The sequence below is a fragment of the Podarcis tiliguerta genome (assembly GCF_965153285.1).
Source record: "Podarcis tiliguerta genome assembly, chromosome: 1".
NCBI lineage: Eukaryota > Metazoa > Chordata > Lepidosauria > Squamata > Lacertidae > Podarcis > Podarcis tiliguerta.
In genome coordinates this window covers 11,947,016-11,970,894 of record NC_139534.1, presented here as the reverse complement: position 1 = coordinate 11,970,894, position 23,879 = coordinate 11,947,016, and the positions used below count along the sequence as shown (strand labels likewise).

Here is a 23,879-nt window from a genome sequence, read left to right as displayed (position 1 = left end):
TCGGCAGTTCAAATCCCCGCGACGGGGTGAGCTCCCGTTGCTCAGTCCCTGCTCCTGCCAACCTAGCAGTTCGAAAGCACGTCAAAGTGCAAGTAGATAAATAGGTACCGCTCCGGCGGGAAGGTAAACGGCGTTTCCGTGCGCTGCTCTGGTTCGCCAGAAGTGGCTTAGTCATGCTGGCCACGTGACCCGGAAGCTGTACGCCGGCTCCCTCGGCCAATAAAGCAAGTTGAGCGCCGCAACCCCAGAATCGCCCATGACAGGACCTAATGGTCAGGGGTCCTTTAGCAACAAGGAGTCAGTAGTGGGGATGGTGAGGCAAAAGACCCTGGACCCAAGCACACATGTGTATTGTATAAAGGGGCAAAGCCCTTCTTTCGCACCCTGTGAAACATAAATGCGCAGAGTTTTTAAAAAACTGGGCAACGGCGCATCACCCACCTGTGACTACTGAGCCTTCCCCGATCTCCTTCCCCCTTCCTCCTTTTGTTTTGACAGATCGGTGGAGATTCGGGAATCGCGGGCGGGCAGCCGTTGCCCAGGAGGGGCGCAAGACGCGCGGTTTCTCTGCCAGGCAAGATGCAAAGCCCTTCTTTCGCACCCTGTGGAACATAAATGCGCAGAGGTTTTTTTAAAAAAAAACTGGGCAACGGCTGGCTGCCTGCAACTCCCAAGCCTCCTCTGATCAGTCAAAACAAAGGGGGAAGGGGGAAGGAGATCTGTACCACCGGACGTCCCCGGTTCCCCTTCAGCAGGGGCAGTCAGCAGCCCGGAGTCAGCCTGGTAGCACAGTTGGCTCTGGCTGGCTTCAGGAGCTGCTCGCTGCTGTGGCGTCCACCATTTTTCCTCGCCAGAAGTTCCAGCGAGGAAAAATGGCGGGCGCCACGGCAGCGGGCAGCAGGCAGCTCCTGAAGCCAGCCAGAGCCAACTGCACTACCAGGCTGGCTCCAGGCCGCTGAGGCTGCCACTGCCACATTTCCCAGGGACAGATTTGCAAATCCGGGGACTGTCCCTGGGAACAGGGGGCATCTGGTAACCCCACTATAGCAGCCAGAAAGGCAAAACATTTTGTGCCAGTTTCACCACCACTTCTACGCATGGGTCTGAGCAATTTTGCCTTTGGCTCCCCACTTTCCCCTGGAAAACCCAATCTTTAGCGCTAAATCGGAACAATTATGCAACCTTTAGAAGACAACTGAAGGCAGCCCTGTATAGGGAAGTTTTTATAGTTTGATGTTTTATTGTGCTTTCCTATGTGTTGGAAGCCGCCCAGAATGGGCAACCCAGTCAAATATGTGAGGTACAACTAATAAAGTTCTGCAGAAAGAAGAAATCTATGTCAGAGGAGAAGGAAGGAAATGTGGAAAAAAAAATTGGTAGCATTGTTGCAGAGCATCTGAAATCTGGCCTGGAAAGATGACACCAAAAGACAGTCAGAGCTAAGGAGCGGCCCCACTCGAAAAGTCTCTGAATGGGATCCATGCATGGCAGTTTGCAGGGGAAGAAATGTGCAGGGATCTGCAGAAATTGTTTGGGAAGTGGGCTGAGAATCGTCAACATCATATATACTAATTCCAATTGTCAATGGAAAGAGCGTCATTGTTTATGTAGCTTATTGCCAGGAAGGCGACAACCGTTGTTGTATATGGGATTATTACCTTGACTAGAATGTAAAATAAGGTTTTGGAATGCAGATATAAAGAAAATCATTTTACCATCAATTCTAGCACACGGGGGGGGGGCACATAAATGGTTTAATTTGGTATTTGTGTGATTGGTATTGATAATTGTATTATAATTTGGTATTGTTATAATGTGGGTTACAATTAAAAATTAATAAAAATTACTATCCATAAAAGGAAGGTGGCAACTGCAAGCTGAGAGAATAGTCTAAAACAGAGATAGGAAATCTAAAGTACAGCGGGACTCCAGCTCCTAATGGTACCTGCCTCGTCCTACAAACTTCTTAGCAATGGATCTTTAAGGAGACTACCCAGAATAGGTGTTTGCTCAGGGGAGAAGCCAAGAAACACAATTTTGCTATCATTTGGGATCCATCCTTGCATGATGTGATCAGTCAGCGAGGAGCAGAAAAACCGCCAGACCCTTACAAAACGTTTTGGATTGATTTGCTGTCAAAACATCTACTATAATACCTTCAGTACCTACGTGATGTGTCCTGTACTAAAAAAAAAAGTGACATGTAGACTTTTCATCTTTGAATGTTTTTTGTTGTTGTTTAGTCGTTTAGTCATGTCCAACCAGAGCACGCCAGGCACTCCTGCCTTCCACTGCCTCCCGCAGTTTGGTCAAACTCATGCTGGTAGCTTCGAGAACACTGTCCAACCATCTCATCCTCTGTCGTCCCCTTCTCCTTGTGCCCTCCATCTTTCCCAAAATCAGGGTCTTTTCCAGGGAGTCTTCTCTTCTCATGAGGTGGCCAAAGTACTGGAGCCTCAGCTTCAGGATCTGTCCTTCCAATGAGCACTCAGGGCTGATTTCCTTCAGAATGGATCGGTTTGATCTTCTTGCAGTCCATGGGACTCTCAAGAGTCTCCTCCAGCACCATAATTCAAAAGCATCAATTCTTTGGCGATCAGCCTTCTTTATGGTCCAGCTCTCACTTCCATACATCACTTATGGGAAAACCATAGCTTTTACTATATGGACCTTTGTTGGCAAGGTGATGTCTCTACTTTTTAAGATGCTGTCTAGGTTTGTCATTGCTTTTCTCCCAAGAAGAAAATGAAGAAAATGAGAAGAAGAAGAAAATGAATGTTTAGCCATATGCAATATCCATCCACAGAAAGCCTGTAGCTCTGTTTTTGTTAGTCTTTTTGTTGTAAGGAGATTATCTTGGTACTACTAGTTTTACCTTGTAATGCGGGAAAACCATAAAATATGCACTGACCCTTGGTCATGCTAGTTAAGACTTGTGGGAGTTGGAGATCAACTGGAAAGCTACTACTTCCCAGCTCCCTCTCTACACCCAGTTTTAGGGGTAGAAGATCAGAAACTTTAGCTTGATGATGAAGATCTGGAACTCATGTCTGCACAACAACGCTCTTGAAAAAACTATCAAATAGCAATATTTATCTCTATGGATTCCTCTGTTCTTTAACTGGAGACTGTATTGGGGACGCGGGTGGCGCTGTGGTCTAAACCACTGAGGCTAGGGCTTGCCGATCGGAAGGTTGGCGGTTCAAATCCATGCGATGGGGTGAGCTCCCATTGTTCGGTCCCAGTTCCTGCCAACCTAGCAGTTTAAAAGCATGTCAAGTGCAAGTAGATAAATAGGTACCGCTCTGGCAGGAAGGTAAATGGCGTTTCTGTGCACTGCTCTGGTTTGCCAGAAGCGGCTTAGTCATGCTGACCACATGACCCAGAAAAACTGTCTGCAGACAAACGTCGGCTCCCTCGGGCAGTAAAGCAAGATGAGCGCCGCAACCCCAGAGTCATTTGTGACTGGACTTAACTGCCAGGGGTCCTTTTATAGGTTCTAGTACAGTAATATTCATGTGAACTTTAGATTAGGCAATTGAAATTTAAAAAGGACACTGGCTTCAAATAACATGAACTTTACCAGTCTCTGCTAAGAGGTGTAAGTTTGTGGATTCATGTGTTTCTATGTTTAAAAAAGAAAAGTTAACCAGGCAAGTTTTTTCCTATCTCCCAAAACCTCAAAAAGAAAGGACCTTTCTAAATGTGGCATCCAAACAAAATTAATTGCCCATTCTTCATTTATGCTATGAGTCCCCAATCTTATTATTTTACTTTCTGAATGTATTGTTATTTTGCCCCCTCCAAAAAAAAAATTTCATCAGAACAAAAAAACAGCATAAATTAGTCCAAAATGACCCATGTTAAGTCGTGTAGGGTTGATGCCTCATTCTACATTTCTCCCGGGAAATAGCAAGATCACTTGATAGGTGATCGTCACTATTCAGAGATGTTACACATGGACACAAATGTAACCTAGCGATACACATCTTGACATAATCTCAAAATTTGATGGTGGGCGCCCTCAAGAGTTTATCTATTATACAGAAAATTCAAGCAACTGCCGTAGAGAATTGGAGTGTTGCAGCTCCTCCATTATAATATATGAATTTGAAGCAAAGGCTAGAAACCAAATTTTCACAAGCCTTGGAGAACAAGGTTTACAACTGCTGTTGAAAGACAGGGATGAATATTCTTTAGAACTACCTCATTCGGGCTGGGCAGGGTATATTTCTGTAGTTATTAATAAACACTGGAATACGAAAAGAAAGAATGTACAACTTTCAAACTATTTATATAACATATGACCATTCAGCTTCCAAAGTCCAAGCCAAAATCAGCTGAGCTCCAAATTCAACAATCCTCTACTTGAATTTTCTCGGATTTCCAAACCCAACAGAGCGATTATTGCCAAATATGATGGGGAACAGATGTTTCATTGTATTTTGGTAAGAGGAAAGTACTGACTCATAGCAAACTGGAACCTTTTTTATTTTCTGGGCTGGGATATAAAAACACTGTAAATATACCAGGAACAGTTTTAAATATTTCCGCAGAGGAACCGGTGATTTCAGTTGCAAACTCCGATGGTGAGAAGTGCAAGGTAGCTGCTTCTTCTAGATGAAAAAAGAAACTGGTGATCATTTAGGTATTATAATCATGGAATCATAGATATAGAAGGGTACCACAAGAGTCATCTAGTCCAACCCCCTGCAATGCTGGGAACATGGGGCTCGAACCCACAACCGTGAGATTAAGAGTCTCGTGCTCTACCGACTGAGCTATATTAGTTTATTTAACTTGGGAGTTTACTTAAATAAAGGAAAACACATTAACCCCTCTAAAAAAAACCCCAAGATGTTAAGTGCTATTGTTTCTTGCAATTATTTAAATGAAAAAGAAAACTAGTTGGCTTTCATTCTTTTTTAAAAATATATATAATTTTTTATTAGCTTTAACATATCATTTTCAGCAATAATTAAACATAATTTTACATCTTATACAGTTTTTTTGACTTCCATCAATCACATCTGAAAATTTTCCAATCTAATCACTTAGTATATATTTCTTACTTTCACCATTACATTTAAGTCTCCTAACTAATATCTCTCTTCTTTTCCTAATTTGCAATGTTTCATATATTTCTCCTTACAAAACATCTTACTAGCGTAATTTGTTGATTACAGTTGCTCTTCAAATAGTTTGTATATTTCTTCCAATCTTCAGTGAATTTCAGGTCTCGCAGGTTTCAAATCCTTCCTGTCATTTTATCTATTTCTGCGTAGTCCATTAATTTTGTCTGCCATTCTTCTTTCATCGGAATTTCTTCTTGCTTCCATTTTTGGGCTAACAATACTCTTGCCATAGTTGGCTTTCATTCTTAAGCCCTCCCCCCCCCCAAAAAATGTTATAAGCCTTTTGGCTTAATCTACTGGGAAGTTCTATTGGGCAAACCCATCGATATTCATAGGTGTTTTACAAGAGCACTACTCTATGTTTGGGATGCGGGTGGCGCTATGGGTTAAACCACAGAGCCTAGGACTTGCCGATCAGAAGGTTGGTGGTTCGAATCCCTGCGACGGGGTGAGCTCCCATTGCTCGGTCCCTGCTCCTGCCAGCCTAGCAGTTAGAAAGCACGTCAAAGTGCAAGTAGATAAATAGGTACCGCCACATGACCCAGAAGCTGTACGCCGGCTCCCTCGGCCAATAAAGCGACATGAGCGCCGCAACCCCAGACTCGGTCACGGCTGGAGCTAATGGTCAGGGGTCCCTTTACCTTTACTGTATGTTTGCAAATCTGCCATGCGTCTTGTGGAGAGAAAGGTCGGTGTGCACAATAGACCCAAGGATGAGGAACCTCTGCCGTCCGAATGCAGCAGAAATTCAACTCCCATCAGCCCTAGCAAAGATAGCCAATGGCCCAAGGGAGAGGAGAGTTGTCGTTCAGCAAGATTTAGAGGGCCACAGGTTTCCCACACCGCAACAGAGGGCTATAGCGTTGTGTAGAGCAGAGCCCAAGGTGGCTGATAGAGCAATAATAAAAATAATAAAACAAGGGACATAATGGAACAAGGGACTTGGGCTGGATCTACACTGACCTGTTTGACGTTATTTCCCCGTATTGGAAGAATATTAGATATGTCGTTCTAAAATGTCACAGGGCACACTTGTTAATTAAAATGTTTCTTACCTTGGTTTTTCTGGCCAAAGGTAAGCGATACCTGTCCACACCATTTCTCAAAGCACTGTTTCCTTTTCCAGCTGGTCATTGGTTGTTCTGGACTCCACCCCCTGGGGTCAAACTTTTATTCTTCCTTCCTCGCTCAATCCCTCCTTCCATGAACCCCATGCCATAAATACCACTGGAGAGGGGTCAGAGTTTGAATGTGGGAGGGGGAGGTGAAACACTTCATTAGGGGCACATGAGCAGCTTTTCACCAATACAGCAGCAAAAAAAAATTAAGCGATAAAAAAGCAATTACATTAGAAACATAAAAAGGAGGGCGTCGTGTGTCATCTGCGTTATCAAAACCGTCCCTTAACCCTTCCTTAACGTTAAAAACCGTGCATGTAGATCTGCCCTTGCATCATTGCTGTTTGTGTGCACAGCACACAGACGCACACAATTTTCTTTTCTCCCACTGCTCTTTCCGTTCAAACAGGTGCTGCAGGTTTATTGAACTCTACAAAAACCTGCCACACCTGTTGGTTTAAAAGTGGCTGTGAAATCTGGCACACCCGTACAAGACTTTTCAATGCCACCAAATCATCATCCTACACACCGCATCACATTAGAGTCTCGCGTCTTTTATAACTTCTGCAGTCGCAATTGAAAGGGAAGGAATTGTAGCTCAGCACATGGAACAGCGCCATCTAGTGGTTGGCAGGGTCGACTAGATAATCATTACAACTTGTCCCCCCTCTAAGCAAATAACCACATTGTTTTCAGGATGGTCGGCAATTTACCGACTGGTATGGTTTTTGTTGTTGGTTGTTGTTGTTGTTTCCCTTGTTTGCTCACTCTGCAGCAGGGGTCAGCAACCTTTTTCAGCCATGGGCCGGTCCACCATCCCTCAGACCATGTGGTGGGCCGGACTATATTTTGAAGAAGAAAAAAATGAATGAATTCCTATGCCCCACAAATAACCCAGAGATGCATTTTAAAGAAAAGCACACATTCTACTCATGTGAAAACACCAGGAAGGCCCCACAAATAACCCAGAGATGCATTTTAAATAAAAGGACACATTCTACTCCTGTAAAAACATGCTGATTCCCGGACCGTCCGCGGGCCGGATTGAGAAGGTGATTGGGCCGCATTCGGCCCCCGGGCCTTAGGTTGCCTACCCCTGCTCTAGAGGATCTGCTTGTATCACAAGCAGTAGCTAAGGCTGAGTTATTGGGACCTGCTAAGTCTTCACTCTCTGTTGGGAGTGGGTCTGGGATGCTTTCTAATGGCAACGTGTCAGTCGGGTGTTGTTCTGGCTCTCCCATGATTCCCCAGCTTTTCCCCTCATCTGCCTCTGAGCTGCAACCTCCCTCAAACCCCTGTTGTAAATCTATACTGTCTTCCTCTTCCTCCTCCTGGGAAGGTCAGGGTGGGGAGGCAGTCTCCGCCGTTCCTCCTCCTCCTCTGCCCAGTCCCTCACAGGGACAGGAACTCATTCCAAGCTATGTCAAAGCCAGAAAAACAACAGGGAGGAATGAACGATGCTTAAACCTAAACCGTTGATAGTATCCATGCGTAGACCTTGGCAGCTCACCGGAAACATGTGTTTTCTATCTATCAACCATCCCAGGACAGAAGCACCTTGGGATCAGACAGTTTCCTGTATATAGAAATCCACCGGTTCCAACATTTCACAGTTGAAGGCATTTGATGGTGACACCTGCTATGGCACTGCCAAAGCAATATCCTGCTTCCCACTTTTTCTCTGCCTGCTACGTGTTGCATTCATGCACTGTCAACGAAAGCCTGTCTTGCATTTTGGTCCCTTACCTTTCCCGCCCTGCCCTGGCCACAGTGATCCATGCGACGGTCACCTCCAGGCTTGACTACTGTAAATCGCTCTACGCGGGGCTTTCCCTTGAAGCTGTCCCAGAAACTCCAGCGGGTGCAGAATGCTGCAGTGAGGCTCCTCACGGGGTCTCTGCCATGGGAGCATATTGACCCAGTGCTTTTCCAGCTGCACTGGCTCCCGGTGGAGTACAGGGTCAGATTTAAGGTGCTGGTTTTGACCTTTAAAGCCCTTCACGGCCTAGGACCCTCGTACCTATGGGACTGCCTCTCCCGGTATGCCCCACGGAGAGCCTCAAGGTCCATAAATAGCAACACCCTAGAGGTCCTAGGCCCTAAGGAAGTTAGATTAGCCTCAACCAGAGCCAGGGCCTTCTCAACACTGGCTCCGGCCTGGTGGAATGCTCTGTCTCCTGAGACCAGGGCCCTGCGGGATCTGATCTCTTTCCGCAGGGCCTGTAAGACAGAGTTGTTCCACCTGGCCTTTGGCTCAGAATCAGTTTGATTCCCTCCCCCTCTTTCTTTTCCTTTCTCCTCCTATGAAGAGATTGCTCCCTAATTGTTTTAATGTTGTATCTTAATTCTTTCAATTTGTATTTTAATCAACTTGTTTTTATTATTGGTTGTTAGCCGCCCTGAGCCCAGTCATGGCTGGGGAGGGCGGGGTATAAATAAAAAAATATTATTGCTAATATTATTATTATTATTATTCCTAAAACACACTGACCAAAGTCACTTCCAGAAACATGCTGTTTGTTGATGATTCGTTTGTGATTGGGTTTCTGCATAGGTTGGATGGTGCCTGGAGTTGACTGAGCATGTCAATTTGTTTGTGTAACTTCCAGTCGATCTATTTTCGTCCTGCACATTTTCCTGTCCCTTTAATTGCCACCCAAAGTCAGTGGCGAAAAATGAAATTGCTCTGCCAGAGTACTGTTGTCCACTTTAATTGCGCATTACTAAATTTGCCGCTGGGGATGCAGGTGGCGCTGTGGGTTAAACCACAGAGCACAGGACTTGCCAATCAGAAGGTCGGCGGTTTGAATCCCTGCGACGGGGTGAGCTCCCGTTGCTTGGTCCCTGCTCCTGCCAACCTAGCAGTTTGAAAGCAAGTAGATAAATAGGTACCGCTCCGGTGGGAAGGTAAACGGCGTTTCTGTGCGCTGTTCTGGTTCACCAGAAGCGGCTTAGTCATGCTGGCCACATGACTCAGAAGCTGTACGCTGGCTCCCTTGGCCAATAAAGCAAGATGAGCACCGCAACCCCAGAGTCGGTCACGACTGGACCTAATGGTCAGGGGTCCCTTTACCTTTACCTTAAATTTGCCTCTATGCAATTCAAGCCCTTTCACAAAATAGCACCTGTCCAGAAGTGATCCAAAACAGTTTCCTGTTAAAGAAAGAATTGTTTTGATCTCACTGTGGATCTGATTGTACTGACGGTATCATGAACCGTCACTGAAATATGACCAGGAACATTCACTATCCGCATATCAGGAATATAGCAATAGAATACTGCGTCCAGTCCCGGGCGCCACAATTCAAGAAGAATATTGACAAGCTGGAATGCATGCAGAGGAGGGTGACCAAGAGGATCAAAGGTCTGGAAACCAAGCCTTATCAGGAATGGTTGAAGGAGCTGGGTATGTTCAGCCTGGGAAAGAGAAGACTGGGAGAAGATATGATAGCTACAGCTGCCCATACGTTCAGGATTTCCTGGACGTATCTGGGATTCATCCATCAGAAATATGGCAACCCGATAGCCATCTTCAAATATCTCAAGGGCCATCACAAGGAAGATGGAGCAAGCTTGTTTTCTCCTGCTCTGGAGGGTAGGACTCGAACTAATGGCTTCAGGTTACAAGAAAGGAGATTCTGACAGGAATCAGGAAGAACTTTCTGGCCCTAAGAGGTGTTCAACAGTGAAACAGACTCCCACAAGAGGTGGTGGCTTGTCCTTCCTTGGAGGTTTTTAAGCATCTGTCATGGGTCCCTTCCAACTCTGAAATACTATGACTCTATGATTCTAGTTAAAGAATGCAATGGCAGAGGAAAGACAAATACTAATTGGGTACCTCACAACTGATGTACATCTTCAGGGACATCTAAAGGGGGAGCCCATTTTGTTCTGGAAAAATACAGTTTCACAACCAAAGGTCCTACATCACTTTGACCAAAATCAACCCTTTATCGAGAGCTGCTCTAGCTCAAAATGCTCCTGGTTTTCCACCTTTGACTGAGCACCACTTAAAATACTAACAGGGTTTAAAATTACCCTCCAGGGTGATCACGTGTACTTAAAATGAAAAAGTGAAAACTGACCGAGTGTTTCCTTTTTCTCCATTTTTTTAAAAATAATTTTTATTAATTTACAACAAAAAAACGAAATAAAACATTCATTATTTTCACATTCATATTTTCCAAATCTTTCTTTTTTGAACTTCCTTCAGCTTTTCTGCAAATCTTTCGTAGTTATTATTAATTTACACATTTCCTTTGTTTATATTGTCATTATATAAATATTTTTCTTCTATTCCCTTTTAACAATACCTCTCACGTTTTCACAGTGCTCTTTTAAAACCCTCTAGCGTTATTTGACCCTCACTTATACTCTCCAGATATTCAACAAATTTTCCCCAGTCTTCTGTAAACTTTTGGTCTCTTAAATATCTAATCTTCCCAGTCATCTTATCCAATTCGGCATAGTCTAACAACTTCAATCTTCCAGTCTTCTATTGTCGGTATATCCTGTTGTTTCCATTTCTGAGCCTTGTTTTTTTAACTCTCTCTCTCTCTCTCTCTCTGATTGGCATGTCATTTGGTAAAACTAGTGCAATAAGTCAAGATATATTTCGACGGACGAAAAGGGTAGTACAACTCATGCTTTCCTGGCCATTTTTATGCTAACGGTTATAGGATACCACACAGCTACAAAAGGAAACTCTGCTTGCTCATCCTCATAATTGCATTTTTTCTCTTCCATCCACTAGTCCACCATATGTTGTGACTATAAGCCTCTGACAAAGGGTTGCGCAGCGTATCTAGATATAGGTATGGACGCGAATAGCCGTAAGCTGTAAAGATTACCAAGGTATATGTATCTCGTCCCCCCTATAAATAAAGGATGTTTCTTTCTTTCTTTTCTTTTTTCTTTTTGACAACTTTTTATTAATTTTCCAAAAATAACAAAAATAAAAACAACAACAATACAAAAGCAAAGCAAAACAAATTGACTTCCCTCTAGTCCCTTCCTTGGTTCCATTGTTTATCAGCATACTGCATGTCCATTGCTAAATTTGAAACCCATTTAAATTGCCTATTATCCATTCATAACAAAATTACAAGTAGTTTTAAAACCCTGCTAATGTATTAACGTGTGTACATTGCTTCTGTACATATGCAACAATCTTCTTCCATTCTCCCTTAAATTCGTTGTTGTCTCTTCCTCTTAGTTTCATTGTCAATTTTGCCATTTCAGCATATTCCGTTAATTTAACTTGCCAATTTTCTTTAGCTGGGACACCTTCTTTCCAATGTTGTGCTAATAATGTCCGTTGCATACATAAACAAATTCTTTTGTGATTTTGGTAAGTCCACTCCTGTAATACCTAGTAGGAAAGCTTCTGGGGTTTTTTTAACAAAGTTTATTTTAAACATCTTCTTCATTTCACAATAAATCATTTCCCAATATTTCTTTATAATTTTACAATCCCACCATATGTGAAAAAATGTCCCTGTTATTTTACATTTCCAACACTTGCTTTCCTTATAAATAAGGGGTGTTTCGAAGCGATGCTGTGTTTCGAAATATTTCAGGGAAGTACGAGGTTGCGGTTTCAGCTCAGAGCTGAGCCGAGATTCAAGAGGTCTGGGTACGATTTCCAGTCCTTGCCACAAGCTTCCTGTGCACCCAGCAATAGTCAAGGGAGCCCTCTGAGTTTCGGTTCCCTATCTGTAAATAGGGATAATTGTCATCTATCATGTGGGAAGTGTCATTGCAAGCCGTGCTCTCAGTGGGTTTTTGCTTTGTTTTGTTTTTTGGCTGCTGAACTGGAAGCTAGGATTAAGGCATTTCCTGTCATTTAGCAGGCTTGTAAATAGTGGAATAAAAAAAAAAACTGAAACAGGAGAAGGAATGGACAGCAATTCCTGCTCATTTCAAGCCTAGGTTTTCTGCCCAAACTGAAACCATGAATGTTTGGAGGTTGATATTTCAGACGAAGTTTCTTGAGAATATAATATGTATTGATTTCTTTATCGGTTATTGAAACACAAATTATGAACATATAAAGCTTGAAAATAGCTTATTCGTGTAAAATGTATTTGCTCTGAGTTGTTAGTGTATTGTTCTGTTTTCCATTTTTAAAAAAAATACTTTTGTTCTTATTAAACTGTTTGGAAGACTCAGTAAGGCAAGATGGTTTAGAACTGGTTTCTTATTTGCTAGCAGCTGCCAGAATTTTATGCCTAGAGAAGTGGAGATCTGTCACTGTATCACATATTAAAGAATATCAAAGATAAAATATGGGATTGTGCACTAATGTCAAAACTACCCATATTGTCAGTTTTAGAGAACAAAACAAAATACCTGCCAACTGTAGGTCAAGATAGATTGGTTTTATTGGATATAGAGATTATTTTCCAACGAATGTTATGGGTTTGCAGTGGAAAGAAAAGAGAGAAAGAGGGAGGGAGGGAGGGAGGGAGGGAGGGAGAAAAGAAAAAAGGAAGAAGGGGGGGAGAAAGGAAGGAAGGAAGGAATTATGCAGGCAAGTCAGAGTTGTGTTGAGTTGAATTGATTTGCTCTTTGTATCCTGCTTTTCCAACAACAAATGTGGAACTTAAAACAGCTTGCAATAAACCACAGTAGCATTAACACTGCCAACAAAGGTCCGTATAGTAAAAGCTATGGTTTTCCCAGTAGTGATGTATGGAAGTGAGAGCTGGACCATAAAGAAGGCTGATCGCCGAAGAATTGACGCTTTTGAATTATGGTGCTGGAGGAGACTCTTGAGAGTCCCATGGACTGCAAGAAGATCAAACGCATCCATTCTTAAGGAAATCAGCCCTGAGTGCTCACTGGAAGGACAGATCATGAAGCTGAGGCTCCAATACTTTGGCCACCTCATGAGAAGAGAATACTCACTGGAAAAGTCCCTGATGTTGGGAAAGATGGAGGGCACAAGGAGAAGGGGACAAGAGAGGACGAGATGGTTAGACAGTGTTCTCGAAGCTACAAACATGAATCTGACCAAACTGTGGGTGGCAGTGGAAGACAGGAATGCCTGGCGTGCTCTGCTCCATGGGGTCACGAAGAGTCGGACACGACTGAATGACTAAATAACAACAACAAGCATTAACACTGCAATCACCATAAAATCAAATGTGGTAGCATATAAAGCAAAAAACAACAACAAAATTTCATCAAAACAGTTGCTGGAAGTAGTGTCTCCATTTATGAAAGCCTTTATTTAATTTCTTCTTATTTAATAGTTTGGACCGCACTCCTCTGTCATGTGAGATTGTCTCCAAATCTCTTCCTTTCAAATTCTCCCAGATAAGTACTGCCCTCTGCGGCTTCTTCTCTTTGCATAGATCCTGAATTTACTTAATTGCAGGAAGTCAAATTAATCAGCCCGGGATTAATTAAAAGACAAGCTGAGTAAAAACATAAACACTTTTGTCCAGGTCTGTGTAACTGGAGATTTTCACAGTGCCTTTCCATTTCCACATTTAAGGAAATGGCTTTAAGGATATTGCACTCCAGCAAATACTGAACATTATGCATGTTCTGGCACTATGGGAAAGTCCTGATAATTGATAAAAATGTACACTCCTCCTGCCACTACGCATTTTATCACAACAAGCTGTCACGGAGTACACAGGACAGCTTAATCAGATATAAACAAGCACAAGCATTCCAGCATTTAGCTAATGTTTGTGGGTCATTTCCTGTTCTCCTCCCAAATACTTTTCCAAGCATCTCAGAAGTCAACGTTCTGCCTGAGAATGAATGGGAGGATGCTTAAGACTTCTGGCTCAGCTCCAGAGCAACTCAGTGTTATAGTCTAGGCTCTTTGGACAACTATAGAACTTCAAGTGGTCCCATGATTAAGATCTGATTCTCATTGAGATGGTGAGATGGTTTCAGGGCAAGCAGGATGCATGTGGAGGCTCTTATGACTGAATGTTCCTTGGTAGAACCAATTGGGGAAAAATAGAATTTGGAAAGATGGGGCCCAGCCTTCCCAATTCCATGCCATATTCCCCATGTGTGGATAATAATAATAATAATAATAATAATAATAATAATAATAATAAATTTTATTTATACCCCGCCCTCCCCAGCCAAAGCTGGGCTCAGGGCGGCTAACAACAATCAAAATAATCCAACATTCTAAAAACCTTTCATTATAAAAATTAATTAAAATCAAATTGATGGCAACCATTAAGCAAGATTCTGTGCAGATTGCCAGAGGAGGGGATCAGGCTGCACCCTGACCAAAGGCCTGGTGGAACAGCTCTGTCTTACAGGCACTGCGGAAAGATGTCAGGTCCCGCAGGGCCCTAATCTCTTGTGACAGAGCGTTCCACCAGATTGGAGCCACAGCCGAGAAAGCCCTGGCTCTAGTTGAGGCCAGCCTAACCTCTCTGAGGCCTGGGACCTTCAGGATGTTTTTATTTGCAGACCGTAGGTTTCTCTGTGGGGCATACCAGGAGAGGCGGTCCCGTAGGTACGAGGGTCCTAGGCCGTATAGGGCTTTAAAGGACATCATCTGGCCACCAACTAGTCAGTGCTTGTCAAGCAGTTCCCAGGCAACCTTGGATAAAAACTGATTTTCTGGATCCATTTCAAACAGGATTTAGTCCTGACACACATCACTTGCGAAGACAGGCGAACTAATGCCAGTGTACTGGAAGAAGCAAAGATCACCAATGTTGAAGCAATGATTCTTCAACATCAACTTCGTTGGACTGTTCGTGTTGTGCAGATGCCTGATTATCGTCTTCCAAAGCAACTACTCTATTCCGAACTTAAAAATGGAAAGTTTAATGCTGGTGGTCAACGAAAGAGGTTTAAAGACTCTCTCAAGGCAAATCTTTAAAAATGTAGTATAAACACCAACAACTGGGGAACACTGGACTGCAAGAGCTCCAGTTGGAGAACAGTCTTTACCAAAGGTGTCATGGACTGTGAAGACACTCAAACTCAGGACGCAAGGGAGAAATGTGCTAAGAGGAAGGCATGCTTGGCAAACCCTCACCATGATCAACTGCCGCCCGGAAACCCTTTGTCCCCACTTTGGAAGGACGTGTGGATCCAGAATTGGCCTCCACAGTCACTTACGGACTCATTGTTAAGACCGTGTTCATGGAAGACAATCTTCGAGTGATCTCCGAAGAAGAAGACATTTCTGAGCCCAATTCCATGCTTTTGTTTTAACCCATAAAGCCCTATTTGTCTTGAGAGGTCCCTTTTTCCTCAGAGACCAACAATTCCCAGAGTTCCATGGGAAGAAAGATGGACTGCTAAACCACACTGGGAAACGCAGCTCTGTGAGGGGAAAAGGAGTCTCCTAACAATGCTCAACACCCTTAGCAAATTGTATACAGTGGTATCTCGGGTTACATACGCTTCAGGTTACATATGCTTCAGGTTACAGACTCCGCTAACCCAGAAATATTACCTCGGGTTAAGAACTTTGCTTCAGGGTGAGAACAGAAATCGTGCGGTGGCAGCAGGAGGCCCCATTAGCTAAAGTGGTACCTCAGGTTAAGAACAGTTTCAGGTTAAGAATGGACCTCCGGAACGAATTAAGTACGTAACCAGAGGTACCACTGTAGTATGGTTGGTTGGTAGCCATCTGTCTTGGGAGACAATAGACAAGTGTGTCTTTGGAGATGAAGGTTTTTTTTCTTTTAACTTATTTAGTTTTTTCAGTTTTTGAAATCTACAAACAATGATCAAACAACCAACAGAGAAAGAGAATTCCCAAGAATCTCCTGGATTTCCCTCCTCCCCTTTGTGGGTCCTTATATTAACTTTTTCCTCCTGCATCTTGTCTATTAATCCAAATCTCTTAACTCTCCATTATAACCAAAATGCAGCATTAAACAACAGTGGTACCTCGGGTTAAGTACTTAATTTGTTCCGGAGGTCCGTTCTTAACCTGAAACTGTTCTTAACCCGAAGCACCACTTTAGCTAATGGGGCCTCCTGCTGCTGCTGCGCCGCCGGAGCAAGATTTCTGTTCTCATCCTGAAGCAAAGTTCTTAACCTGAAGCACTATTTCTGGGTTAGCGGAGTCTGTAACCTGAAGCGTATGTAACCTGAAGCATATGTAACGTGAGGTACCACTGTACAAGTGTTATTCCAATCCTACTAATAATTTTATTTGCCATAATTTTGAAGGTAAATTGTTTATTTCCCCCTTAATAAAATTCCTTAATAAAAGGAATTTTCCTTAATAAAATAAATTCCTTAATAAATTTTAATAAAATTTAATAAAATTCCTTAATAAAATTTTAGTCTTCCTGATTTCTGATTCATTTTTGACATTTTGGTATAGTCCATCAACTTAATCTACCATTCTTCTCTGGTATGGACTCTGTCTCCTTCCCAGCTCTGGGCTAGTAACATCCGAGGAGCAGTGGTCATGGGGGTGAAGTTAAACCATTGGAGAGGTGCAGTGCCTACTGTGGTTGTAGAAACCAACGTGGGAGAGACATATTTTAATGCAGGCCCTCTGCCTTGTTCTCTGTAACGTCACTTCTCACAGTGAGGGAACTGGACCTCAGCGTCTGGGTTGAATGATAGGGGGTGGAGACGCTCCTTCAGGTATACTGGGCCGAGGCTGTTTAGGACTTTAAAGGTCAGCAACAACACTTTGAATTGTGCTCAGAAACCTACTGGGAGCCAATGTAGGTCTTTCAGGACCGGTGTTATATGGTCTCGGCGGCCACTCCCAGTCACCAGTCTAGCTGCCACATTCTGGATTAGTTGCAGTTTTCGGGTCACCTTCAAAGGTAGCCCACGTAGAGCGCATTGCAGTAATCCAAGCGGGAGATAACCAGAGCATGCACCACTCTGGCAAGACAGTCCGCAGGCAGGTAGGGTCTCAGCCTGTGTACCAGATGGAGCTGGTAGACAGCCGCCCTGGACACAGAATTGACCTGCGCCTCCCTGTTCAGCTGTGAGTCCAAAATGACTCCCAGGCTGTGCACCTGGTCCTTCAAGGGCACAGTTACTCCACTCAGGACCAGGGAGTCCTCCACACTTGCTCATCCCCTGTCCCCCCAAAAAAGTACTTCTGTCTTGTTTTCTGTCTTTAAATGTGTCGCGCAAAGAGGCCCCAGAGTGGACAATGGGTGAAATAGCTGATGCGGTATAAGACAGCTTTCTTTATTCCCAACACTGTGGGTTAAACCATGGAGCCTAGGACTTGCCGATCAGAAGCTTGGCGGTTTGAATCCCTGCAACGGGGTGAGCTCCCATTGCTCGGTCCCTGCTCCTGCCAACCTAGCAGTTCAAAAGCACATCAAAATAGGTGGGAAGGTAAACGGCATTTCCGTGCGCTGCTCTGGTTCGCCAGAAGCGGCTTAGTCCTGCTGGCCGCATGACCCGGAAGCTGTACGCCGGCTCCCTCGGCCAATAAAGCGAGATGAGCGCCGCAACCCCAGAGTCGGCCATGACTGGACCTAATGGTCAGGGGTCCCTTTACCTTTACATATCCCTAGATGACCAACAGCATATATTGTACTGGTTCTTCCTAGAACCTAACTGGTGGAGCCAGTTCAGAGCTGTGGTGGAATTGTCATTGACCAGCAGAGTGGGAGCTACAAGATCAGCGACCGCAATTGGACATCTGTGGCTCACAGCTTTCTCCTGAATGATACGATCGCTGCCATGCGCAACACATCTCTCGGACACATGTTGCAAAGCTCACCGTCCCTGGGGGGTGGGTCTGTGTTGAAAGAGTGATGACATCATTTTCTATCGCCATCCATAAATCCCACAGCAGGCTGCCTTCTTCTGCAAACTCTCAGGGAAATCAAAATAATGTTTTGCACATGCCCGAAGCTCTTTGCGTTTGGAGTTCCACAAGGAGCCACAGGACAGAAAGGAAAAGCGAATTCAAGCTACAGCTGCATTCTCCAGGAAGCATGTTCTCTCGACTGCTAAGGGACACATGGTTTCGTTTCTGTCAGGAAAGCCGGTGGAATTCACAAATGTTCCCACATTCATTTCCATGTCTGCGAAAGGTGGCTGCAACATCTTTTCCTTGCATTTAAATTTTGTTCTACATTTCAAGAGTCCAGAGTCAGGAAGGAAGGAAGGAAGGAAGGAAGGAAGGAAGGAAGGAAGGAAGGAAGGAAGCTTATGCTTGTAATCTGTTGACTGGCAGAGGTTTTTTATTATTATTATTTTAAAAATGACATGATGAATTATAAGTTCTCATGGTACATATTCCATTAACTTCCCTGCGCTGTGTGGATTAGACATTATAGCAACTGGGGTTCATTGTTTTCGAATTTGTTTCTGTTGCTATGGCAACACTTTTCTGCTTTCTCATGTCTTCATGCAAACGCTAGGTGCTTTAAGATAACCGACGCCTTGCTCATCCTTATAGACCTAGAGGGCAGCAGGAACGAAACACTAAAGACCTTCTTCTTCTTTTTATAAATAATTTTTATTAATTTACAACAAAACAAAACAAAACATACTTTATTTTCACATTCAAATTTTTCAAAGTCTTTCTTTTTTGGACTTCCTTCAGCTTTTCCGTAAATCTTTCGTAGTCTTTATTAATTTACGCATTTCCTTTTCTTTATATTGTCATTATTTAAGTCTTTTTCCCTCCATTTCCTTTTAACAATATCTCACGTGTTTTCACAGTGCTCTTTTAAAACCTTCTAGCGTTATTTGACCTTCACTTATGCTTTCCAGATAATCAACAAATTTTCCCCAGTTTTCTGTAAACTTTTGGTCTCTTAGGTATCTAATCTTTCCCGTCATCTTATCCAATTCAGCATAGTCTAACAACTTTGATCTCCAGTCTTCCATTGTCGGTATTTCTTGTTGTTTCCATTTTTGTGCCAGTAACACCCTTGCAGCCGTCACTGCATATTGGAAAAACTTGCTATCCTTTCTCTTAATCTCTTTTCCTGTAATACCTAGCAAAAAGGCTTCTGGTTTCTTTGTAAAAGTATACTTTAAAATCTTTTTCAATTCATTATATATCATTTCCCAGAAACCTTTCACTCTTTTACAGACCTTCTTCAAACACAGTAAAACCTACTCAAAATAACTGATTATTTGTCTGATGACACTTTTTTGTACTCTCTGCCTACAAATGCACGGGTCATCTTCATAGGCACCAGACCACAGCCAGCATCTGTCGAGGATAAATTCTACAAATCTAATGCAAAAGTCATTAAGAATTGATAATAGACACCAGGGCTGGGTGATATCTGGTTTTCAACATCATGATCTATCACCAGCTAAACGTCGTGATATACTGATTTATCATGATGTCTGAAATAAGGATGGCGATATGTGAATACATTGGCTGGTTTCACGGTTTTCCCCGCATTGTGATTTTTGCATAGCACATGTTGGGAAACTGTGTACGTGCAGCTACTCACACAGAGTCAATTAAGGTTTGGCAGACAGCCAGAAGGCAATCTGAAGGAGTAACTCTGCCTGGTGATAACAGAGACATGGAGACCGCTCCCTGATTGGTCAAGCTCTCTCAAGGAAGTGATAATTAATGGCCTACTAACTGGTAGTTCAGATTTCAGTGGTTCATTGTGTCAGTGAGTGTAGGAGTTGTGAGTCGCGTCAGAGAGAGCTAGCAAAAATCCGTGTTCTGTTCCTGTAAATAGTCCACTGTATATAATAAACACCTAACTACAAGTTCCTGGTTCCTGCTTCGTCTATCCTGTCTGCAGTCAAGTCGTCAATTGCTTCCGTGGATTCTGCGTTTACTCTGCGAGGTCTGGCTAAAGTTCTGCAACTAGTCAGAAAGTTGCAAAGCACCAAATAGGTTTTACCAATACATACACACATACACACACATCATGATTCACACTATTTGTTGCACTATAGCCCCTCCAGACAGCAAGAATGCAGTAGCCTTGGGAAAGCACCGCAGAACAAACCAAAGCAGAATAAACCCACCAGTTGGTTAGAGCATGGTGATGATAATAATGACAAGGTTGCATGTTTGACCACCGTGTGGGCTAGCTGCATATTCCTGCATTGCAGAGGGTTGTACTAGATGATTATCAGGTTTCCCTTCCAACTCTACAATACTATGATTCTAAGCCACAAAAACACTAATGCACTGCAAAATACAGTCATACCTTGGATCCCAAATGCCTTGCAAGTCAAACGCTTTGGCTCCCCAACGCCACAAACCCGGAAGTGAGTGTTCAGAATGCAGCAGTCTGATTGGTCCTAGAACAATAGGATCCAGAATGCAGCAGTCTGATTGGTCCACAGGAGCCACCCAATCCATCTCCAGGTGGAAGTGAATCCGCAACCTGATTGGCCTACAGGTGAATCCTGGAATTAGCCAATCACGTGGGGCCCATTGTGTAAATGATGTATGTAAAGCAGACATTCTGGGGGAACTTCCATTCCTCCTCACCACTATGAGCTGAATAAAGAGCATGAAATCCACTCTCGACTCCGAGTATATTTCAGGAAGAGTGGGGTTGCCTTGGGGGGTAGAGAAAAAAGAGGGAGAGGTGTTGGGGGTAGATGGAGAGGGAAACACAGGAGACATTCCCGGTTTCTAGAGTTATTTTTAAATCGCTCCTTATAGAGCACACACAACATCAAGCTAGCAATGGGGTCTCTGGGGTTTCAGGCAGCAGTTTTTTCCCCTAGCCTTACTGGGGGGGGGGGGGAGTTGATCCTGGGACCTTGTCAGAGGGAGACATGTGCTCTCCCAATTAGCTAACGAAAAGCACAAGAGGAAAAGCACCCCCTCAGCCGGTGCTGGATAGGAAAATTTATTCTAACACAATCAAGATCATAGAAATCACAAAGCGTTTTGATAAAGTATTCCCCAGGGGCCGTGGGATATTCTGTCTCCCCCACCACAAAGACGATTCTTTCAGAAGCACAATGTCTTTCAAAAGCCCTCTCTGAATCCTTATCTAAGCAATTGCCACCCTGCTAATAGCTCTTCCATCCCACCCAGTGCTTTCTTTTCAATTTAAAAAAATGTTTAGGGGTACTCTCATTTTGGTTGGGACGCGGGTGGTGTTGTGGGTTAAACCACAGAGCCTAGGACTTGCCAATCAGAAGATCAGTAGTTCGAATCCCCGCGACGGGGTGAGCTCCCGTTGTTCGGTCCCTGCTCCTGCCAACCTAGCAGTTCGAAAGCACGTCAAAGTGCAAGTAGATAAATAGGTACCACTCTGGGGGGAAGGTAAACGGCATTTCCGTGCGCTGCCCTGGTTCGCCAGAAGCGGCTTAGTCATGCTGGCCACATGACCCGGAAGCTGTACGCCGGCTCCCTCGGCCAATGACCCCCCAAATAACTCACAACGCACACTTAATTTTTGTTTAAGGTTTTTGGCATAATTTTGGCCACAACCAGCCAACCCACAAAATCCAACCAACTACCCACCCACAACTCCCAACGAACTCCTCCCAGAACTCCTCCCAGAACTAGCTTTATCAACCCACTGACTCCACCCCCCTGGGTCCTGTCTTTGCAACCTATTTAACTATTTCCCCTCCAGCACTCTCTCATATATGTTAATGTCACAGGGGGTAGTAGCCCTTTTCTCCCAGGCAGCATTGAAACCTGGGAAATTTACGGGATATCATCAATCTGGGACATCAGCGGGAAATGGAGCTGGGATAAGGGAGTTTCCCACCAAATAAGGGACAGTTGACAGCTATGCCGGGAGGGCCAACCAATGTTGTTGACCTTTGTTTGTTGAGCTTTTTTTAGGAAGAAATAAACTCAGGAAATAAACTGCCACAGGGAGCGAAATGGACTTTAGACGACTACATGGTGGAAATGACTGGCAGAATCCGACACCAGGGAGAAGAGCCGATGGAAGAAGACTGGAAAAAAGTTAAAGTATATTTACAGAAATATTGCAATGTTAATGAATGTTAGAAGAATACTGGAATGAAGTTATATGGTTTTAGCAGAAATGTGATAAAGAAATAAGCAAAAACTGATTGTTAATGGGCTAAAGTGGAAAATTTAAAGTTAGATTAGGTGAAGATAAATTACAGAACAAAAAAATTGAGAAAGAGGGAAGGGATTTGCTGAATTAGCTAATTTGAACTAGAATACAAAAAAGGGAGGTGTGAGGAAGTCGAGGAAACAAGTAAATGAAAGATAATGGTACGGAATTTGGATGTGTTTTCTTTTTTCTTTTTATTATGCTGTTTTGACGTATTGTTCTTTTTTTCTTTTTCTTTTTTCTTATTTTTGATGTATTGTTTGCTAAATTTTTCATTGTTTCTGTTTTCTTTTATACTTTATTTCTGTAATTAAAAAACTTTTAATAAATATCTTATAAAAAAAACAAACGAAATGGACTTTAGACATGCCTGCCCTAAACAGTTTGTGAATCTAAGTTTGGCCTCATTGAGGGCTAGTATTTCAATATGAGTAGGAAAATGAGAGTAACCCTAAACATTTTTTTGGGGGGGGAAGCTCTGTGCCACCCACCAAGTGGTCAGATAAAACTATATTTTATTCCTCCTCCTCGCCGCTGGATTTTTTTCCCTCCCGTTCCAAATCTATTATAATTATGTCATTTTCCGCATGTGGGATTTTGTGACGTATTGATGCATCCTCAAGGAACCAGATTAAACGTTAAGCTAAAATGCAAGTTCGTTTCAATTTAGAACTTGTCGCATCATTTGGCCGACGTTCTGCTTGTTGTTTTTTTCAGGATTGGCTTGGCTTGGCGTAGATATACATTTAAAAAAAAAAAACAATAACCCGAAAGCACCAAGAACATTTCCTGGGAATATTTCCCACCACCCTTACTGACTCGCTTGATTTTTCTTTGCTATCCTGTAATTGAAACACTCTCTCTCTCTCTCTCTGTCACACACACACACACACAATGGGTGGGTAATATGATATAGCCTTTACACTGGCAAAGTGGCTTTTTATGGTCCCAGCAGAGTTCTACAGATGTTGATGTCATCTTCCTACGCGGAGTCTCATTCTCCCATAATGAGTGGCTTTGGTTAGGGCGGCCTAGCCTTAACAGGCAACCGTCTCATTTTACACTCAGAAACATCTGTTCGCCAAGATCAGTTATAAACCAATACTTTAAATTAGTAGGTCCCGGTTTGCACTCTGCCCATTTTTTGAACCTACTACGGGAATTATAGTATAAAGTGTTTCTCATGCTCTCTGGACAATCACCGTTATGACTATTTAAAAAAAACACACCATTCAATTGGATTGTATCCCTCAAGACCAGACAAGGGCACCTGAAAAATATTATTATTACTATTACCAAGGGCCTTCTGGTGGTTCGCTCACTTCAAGAAGTGAATTTACAGGGAACCAGGCAGAGGGCCTTCTCGGTAGTGGCACCCGCCCTGTGGAACGTCCTCCCATCAGATTTCAAGGAAATAAACTATCCGACTTTTAGAAGACATCTGAAGGCAGCCCTGTTTAGGGAAGTTTTTAATGTTTGAAGTTTTATTCTGTGTATAATGTTCTGTTGAAAGCCGCCAGAGTGGCTGAGTAAACCCAGCCAAATGGGTGGGGTAGAAATAATAAATTATTATTAAATTATTATAGAATTTATATACTGCCATAAAGCTGGAGGTCTCAGGGTGGGTCACAGAACAAATTATCCAC

General features: G+C 43.2%; 1 long non-coding RNA gene across 1 annotated transcript in view; it reads left to right on the top strand.

Annotated features, from left to right (window-relative positions):
* The window catches only part of LOC310664855, a 317,431-nt gene that overhangs the window by 248,718 nt on the left and 44,834 nt on the right, over positions 1 to 23,879 (top strand). The window lies entirely within an intron of this gene.